The 7,707-nt window shown below is 36.7% G+C and overlaps 1 non-coding gene across 1 annotated transcript; it reads left to right on the top strand.

Annotated features, from left to right (window-relative positions):
- The first annotated feature begins 5,746 nt into the window (after nt 1-5,746).
- trnak-uuu (transfer RNA lysine (anticodon UUU)) lies at nt 5,747-5,819 on the top strand. The gene has a single exon. It is a non-coding gene; the product is annotated as a tRNA-Lys (tRNA).
- Nucleotides 5,820-7,707: the final 1,888 nt, after the last annotated feature.

Below are 7,707 nucleotides of genomic sequence, written 5' to 3'. Positions count from 1 at the left end.
GGAAAGCTCAGAACACTTAATTCTTTCTTATTAATAAGCCTCGCCGCTACACCCTACATCTACATTAAAAGAAATTAAGGAGCACAAAATGCGTTACTTGAAGAATGCATATGCAAGGCAGGGGGCCAGGAGATCTGGACACTGAAAATAATAAGTTTCTGGTTCTAACTGTTAGGACAATTAGACAGGGTTTGCAAATGGTGGACAAAAATCGTCTTAATTTCCATTGTAATATTTTTTTTCTTGGAAATGTAGAAGTTGTGCATTTTAAAATTTATATTTGAATCAAAATGTGGTTTTGTTTTAGTGCGTTAATGTAATTAGTTTGTGTTTGTCATTACTATACTGTATATTGCCATGTTACCAGAATTTGTAGCTGAAGTTTTAGACTAGTTGTGTTTTTTATGAGTATTGCCCATATGCTGATTGTTGATCGATTGTATACAATGTATAATTTGAAATACATATTTTTCAGGTGTGAATGTGTATTTTCTGAATAAATTTCTAAACCAAATCATTGGCTTGATTTACTAGTTTCTACACCTGTAAAACCTATCTTTGATGTATAATAGACCTCTACCCATAAACATATAATAGACCTCTAAAGTTATACGTATAATAGACTTCTAAAGTTATCCGTATAATAGACCTCTAACCATATACGTATAATAGACGTCTAAAGTTATCCGTATAATAGACCTCTAACCATATACGTATAATAGTCCTCTAAAGTTATCCGTATAATAGACCTCTAAATTTATCCATATAATAGAACTCCAACCATTTATGTATAATGAACATCTAATCATAGACGTATAATTGACGTATAACTTTAGACGTATATTAGAATTTCATTCTAGACGAATTGCAGACCACATTTATACGTCTAAGGTATACGTTTAATAGACGTATATTATACGTCTTTTGCCCACTGGGGTGTTTCAGGCTCCGCTGCACAGCAGTGTAAGTATAAGTGTATAGATGAAACCTTTAATGTATTGTTCGGTTTCAATCAAAATGCTTTACTACTACAAGAGAGAAGTATAGTAAGAAGGATGGAACAAAATGTATGATTTATTGGAAGAAAACATTTTTTATTTATAAGCTCGTGTCATCCAGCTCTAATACAAAAGCAACTCGCATCTTCAGCCCTTTTTTTGTTTGTGATCATTAATTTCTTTAGTTATAATCAACATTTTTTAAAATTAAATTACAATAATCAAACACGCAGACAGATTTTTTAAAAGTATTAGGAGTTGACAGGGTGCCCCTTCGGAATAGTCGTCCGAAAATGTGAGAAAAGGAAAGTTACGTACAGTAAGCTCTCATACACAGTATTCGACATTGGAATCTGATTACAAAAAAACTACCTGTCTCCCCAGCATTTGTCGGTGCTGTTGTTTTTATTTTACATATTGTTCGCATTTTAATGAATTTTTAAAAGACTGATACAAAAATCACTAAATAAGAAACGTAAAAACCCCAACTGGAAGCAGTTGACCATTCATATTCTTGAATTTTAAATCCCTGTGTTTATCTGTGTCCGAGTACCTGGTGCAGCTATTTTGAAAGCAGAGTCTATGATTTATTGCGGAAGCCACCAAGGAAAAAAAAATCCTGAGTTCTCTAAAGAAATGCCAAATTATCTCCTAATTGCGACTCACTCGCTGATGATCTCTCAAGAAATCCCGAGTGAGATTCAACAGGTGTTTCCTGCAACAGCCACGACAAGTGTGAAGACGTTCTCTGGATTTCCGGAATATGACGTTAAATTAGTTCAAATCATTTACCAGGTTCCCACGTACAAAAAGGCCCAAGGACTCCAGCAGTCTTACAACCACTGTCCTGTTTGCCTCACCAGACACAATCTCTATTCTTTTGTAATCCACAATGACCCCGTTCTTCAGGTGATTTATCATGTCCTTCCTCACCTGTTGAGAGGCCATCCTGATCTCCTCTGCCGTGGCGTGGTTCATACACGCCCTCTTCAAGTGAGCAGGAAGCTGATCAAAAGTATTCAGGCACATCTTGCACACCAGGGGAATCCTTGCAGGCTTCCTTTGAAAATAAATAATATAATTTGTGTATAGAAACAAGCTAAAACTGGTTTCTTAAATTATCCTTAATTTTCTTTCTCATGGTTTGACCATAATGATTTTATTGTATTTATATCAGAATTGCTCATTGCTCCAAACGAAATAATGGCTTAATATAAAAAAGTGAACTCTTACTTGGTCTCAGTCACAGACTTTCCAATAGGAGCCATTGTGGAGTTCAAAAACTTCTGGTCCTAGAAGTGGGGAAGGAATTTTATAAGATAAATTGAATTACAACAGAAGGACTGGCTGAGGGAACACTGGAATATATACAAATTCCAACTAGTGAGGAGTCCATATAGACACAGCTACCTTTCATATTCAGTATAAGATGGAGAGATGAATTGGCCCTGAAAATTCACTGCAATGAGAGACTGCTCCTGCCACTGTATATGATCAAACATACATGCTCATCTATATTCATTTGCAGTTACATTATTGCAATGAATCTGTATCCAATAAAGGATGTGCTCCATCTCGTCAGTAGATTGGATTCCAAAACTGATTTGGGTTAATATACATTACCTTAGAAGATATGGTACAGTCTACTGTAGGGAACCATCAACTTAGAAAGCATCGGCCTTTGCTGGGGGGCAGGTAGGTGCAAAAGATAAACCTTTATCCTATCTTTATCCTAAGATAAGTGGCCAAGCTCATCATGTAGCCATAGTAGACAAAGTTCTATAAAATGTTAAATAACTTTTAAAAAAAGCATTTTGGTCTTTCAGTACTGTACAAGGTTAATTAAACTGTCCCTGGTAATGCAAAGTAATTAGAAGCATCCCAGAAACTTTATCTCTAGAAACATTAGCTGTTTTATATCATGTAATTTAGTGTGATGTTGTCAGAATTCAAGGACATTATCACACACAGAAATTGGTTCAGTTAAATCTAAAAAACACAGCTAAATATGGGTTTAAATGTAAAATAGAAGTCTTACCTCTTGTCAAAAGATTTAATTCAAGAAGTGAACCTCAGATCCTTCTTTGAAAAAAGTAAGTTCAAATGAAAATGATTGTTAAAAACTGGGCTTTCAATAAATGACAAATTTAATCTAATACTGCTCTGATCATGGTAGCAGGAAGGTGTGAAAATTACTCTGTACCTAGGAGTATTTTGATCCCGAGTTCTGAATCCCAAACAGAATCTCTAGTAAAATAGGAGGCACTGGACTATAAATACCCATCTATGTTATAACACACTCACCAAGGGTTTTTTAGTTTAACTCTGAGCTTTGGGAGATTTAATACCTATGGTACCCATATTCATCCTTTACTTAAGGGAAGTACACATCCTAGACACACAGGAAACCCTCTTGCCCCATGGGAAGACCGATACTTTGGATGGTAATGATTGAACCTGGCTTACAACAGACATCTTTTGAAATGGTAATTCTTTCAGGTGGCTTGGCAAACTTCCTGCCCCAGCGAAGACAGGTACTTTGGATGTTAATGCTTGAGACTAGACATCTTTGGAAATGGTAATTCTTTCCGACGGCTTGGGAAACTCTATTTCTTTGAATGCACCTGCACTGTTGAATATACTTTAAACCCATGCTTAGCCATGTTTTTAAAATTCAATTATAACGATTTCTGTGTTTGATAATGGTAGCAAAGGCTTCCTCCACCCACTGCTTTGCCAAAGGGGAGTGCTGTTTTCTGGGAGGGGTGGAGTCTTTGCTCGGGGTAACTTTCTGCTGAGTGCAATATACCTTTCACTTTTCACCTGCAATCGTGACAGAAGGACATAATTCTGAGACTTGACTAAGGTCCTGGATATTGAATCACCACTATGATCAAGAGGTAAGACTTTACATTTTTACTTTTAAATGCATTTGCTGATAACCTTTTAAAACTAATATGCAGTCAGGCAGATGCATCTTTATTCTTAAGCGTCTCTCAGTGCATTGATATTGTTTTTACTAATCTAATATCAAGAATCTCATCATGTGCATGCTGAGGTGTGGAATATATCTTTGTGTTAAATGGTATTGTTTTGTATATTGTATAATTGAAATACAGCCTCTTTCTGGTTACAAGTATTGGCTTAGAAGACTTCTCTTTGCATTGTATAATCAGGGCCAGTTCAATGGGGCATTTAATTAATTGAGAGCTCTTTCTAGTAGATATGAATGCAGAATGGATACAGATTAATTGCAATAGTGTAACTGCAAATGAATATAGATGAGAATGTTCACTTTTTTATGAAACCATTATTTATTTGGGGGCAATGAGCCATACAATAAAATCATTATGGTCAAACTATGAGAAAGAAAATTAAGGATAATTTAAGAAATCAGTCTTAGCTTGTTTCTATACACAGATGGTATTATTTATTTTCAAAGGAAACCCACGAGGATTCCTCTGGTGTGCAAGATGTGCCTGAATACTTTTGATCAGCTTCCTGCTCACTTGAAGAGGGTGTGTATGAAGCACGCCACGGCAGAAGAGATCAGGATGGCCTCTCAACAGGCGAAGAAGGACATGATGAATCACCTGAACGAGGTCATCGTGGATTACAACAGAATAGAGATTGTGTCTGGTGAGGCAAACAGGGCAGTGGTTGTAAGACTGCTAGAGTCCTTGGGCCTTTTTGTACGTGGGAAGCCTGAAGACACATTGGCAAGGTGAGATATTTTTAATTTGTAAGGCTTCTGTAGTTTCTTTTTGAAATCATTGTTACAACATATTATGTAAAAAGCATGTTGAAAAGAAGGAAGAGATGCCAGAGGCTGCTCCAGAAACTGAAGCAGAAGCGGAGGAGGAAGGGGAAGATGGGGAACAGTAAGACTCTCTGCTCAATAGGGTTTCTAGTGCTTTATTTTTTATTTGCACATTGTATGTATAAAAATTGATTTTGTTTCACAGAGGCAAGAAAAAATGTAGCCTTAATTGGGATGTCAGTGAATTGGTAGATATACATATTCACACGGGGCCACATCTAAAGCCATTTTCTCCCAGAAGCCAACTAAAAAAACGGAAACACTTAGAATACATGTAATTGTCCATGTGTCTTATATCTACAGGGTGTCAGTTAAAGGTAATCTAAAAGCTCTCCGAAAAAGAGTTGCCCTGGCTGGACTTCACAGAAAACACTCTCTTGATTCTCCTCTCCTAGCTGGCTTTAAACAATACCTTATCCAGGGCCTGGGAATGGTAAACTTCTCCAAGGAGGTAGGTATTTGGTACATGGTTTTACTCGGCTTAAACTTCACATACCACGGATGTTGGTCATAAAAATAATGACTTTCTCTTTATATGTTTTTCAGGTTGAAAATGTCTCCAGGTTCCTGTTTTTTATGGATCCATCGGAAGTTTCCTTAAGTTTTCTGAAGGACATTTCCAAAATGCAGACATTTGTTTCCCAGTTGAAGATGACTGGGCTGTCTCACCAGACCATTGCAGGTTATATCATTAATATCAGCAGATTCCTGCTCTTCATCCTAAAAATGGGTAATGTGAGGAAAGATGAATTGTGGGAGCTTGACTCCTCATGTCGTTCTGTATTTCACTCACATTCTACTGGGAGTGGCGCCGTCACTTCTGGATAAAGTCAGTGGTCATTCCAGACGGGTCAGGTACAACTGCGCTTCGGCACAAGAAGAGACATATGACTTGCGAGGATCCCGACAGTGTCAATTCTCTTCCGGAGCCTGGATAGCTCAGTTGGTAGCGCATCAGACTTTTAATCTGAGGGTACAGGGTTCAAGTTCCTGTTCAGGTGGTTGTGCTTTCCTTAAATCTGCTGTGAATATCATTATAAATTGGTAAGGTGTCGGTCTCGTAAACTGAAGATCGCGGGGTCCAACCCCGTCTGTGCCTATTTCGTTTGCCAAGACTTGACTTTATCTATATCGTCAATTGTCTTGCAATGCAGAAATCTCTGTAATAAGAAGAAAAGAACTATCAGTAGTAGTTAATAATCCTTCGACAAAGAAATGGGCGCATTCAAAACACCAGCCTCCACTGCTTGTTAGGATGGCTGAGTGGTCTTAGGTGCCAGACTCAAGGACTCAGTCATGCGTAGTGACAGTTTTATGTTATTCACAACACGGATTTCCATTCATGTTAATCCATTGAAAGACACTTGTATTTATCAACGCTTTCTTTTCCGTATACCAGATTTTATGGAACCACTTCAGAGGGGTGTCAGCCAGTCAGATTCCAGGAATCGGCACTTTAAAGGAAAAATACACACCGGTATTCCATTTCTCCCTAACGATTTTAATCATCGAAGTATTTAACTAGCATGTGAAATAGCGTGTGAAAAAGTGGTAGTTTTAAGCTTTTCTGCTAATATAATATGGAATCGCGTATCTAAAGAATTTAATAACGGTATTCGTGTGCTGCGACAGGGCTGTGTAGGGCTGTTTCGCCTGCCTGTTCATGTGAGCTGTCTTGTAGCCTACTGGTCTACGTGTGTAACTACCAACTGGCAGGTTGTGTGTTCAAATCCAGCTGGTGCTGGACTCTTCTCTTAACAAACATTTCTTCGAAAAAATAGAATAGCGATATTATGGACAATCAATTGACTTTTATATTTCAAAATATCGCAACATGATCGATTCTAAGTCATTTTTGACAACGGTCCCTGCTTCTGCTTCCTGCTTCTATTGTGTGTGTGTGTGCAACAGAGTAAATTTTTATAGAGAAACGGAGGCTGGACAGTATGCGTTACAATATAAACATTTATATTGATTTAAATCGTGTTCTGATTTAAATCGCAAACGCGTGTTTAATTATATGTGTTTTTTAAACATAATCAGGCTAATGCAACATAAATTGATACAGTATCTTTGTCTTCTAAGTATCTTAATAAACTTTCAGCATAGCTTTCTACCCGTCAAGATTTATATTTCTTGGGATTTTGGGATCAAACGTGGAAGGATTAGATTGTAATCGTTTTTATTTGTCAAATACGTGATTGTATTTCTGAATGTTATGTGACACCTACAGTAGTTCACTGCTTTAAATACATCGAATTAAGAAAGTTATGTGTAGCACTTTAGATCTTTTTTCTGAACCAGGGAAAATCTGATCATCCCAGTGGGCAAAAGACGTATAATATACGTCTATTAAACGTATACCTTAGACGTCTAAATGTGGTCTACAATTCATCTAGAATGAAATTCTAATATACGTCTAAAGTTATACGTCAATTATACCTCTATGTTTAGACGTTCATTATACATAAATGGTTGGAGGTCTATTATACGGATAAATTTAGAGGACTATTATACATATATGGTTGGAGTTCCGGATAACTTTAGAGGTCTATTATACGGATAACTTTAGAGGACTATTATACGTATATGGTTAGAGGTCTATTATACGTATAACTTTAGACGTCTATTATACGTATATGGTTAGAGGTCTATTATACGTATAACTTTAGACGTCTATTATACGTATATGGTTAGAGGTCTATTATACGTATAACTTTAGACGTCTAATTATACGTATATGGTTAGAGGTCTATTATACGGATAACTTTAGACGTCTATTATACGTATATGGTTAGAGGTCTATTATACGGATAACATTAGAGGTCTATTATACATCAAAGATAGATTTTATAGGTGTAGAAACAAGTAAACCAAGCCAATGATTAG

Source organism: Lepisosteus oculatus, chromosome 14, assembly GCF_040954835.1.
Source record: "Lepisosteus oculatus isolate fLepOcu1 chromosome 14, fLepOcu1.hap2, whole genome shotgun sequence".
NCBI classification, from domain to species: domain Eukaryota; kingdom Metazoa; phylum Chordata; class Actinopteri; order Semionotiformes; family Lepisosteidae; genus Lepisosteus; species Lepisosteus oculatus.
The sequence above is the reverse complement of the archived record's forward strand: the minus strand, read 5'-3'. Positions and strand labels throughout refer to the sequence as shown.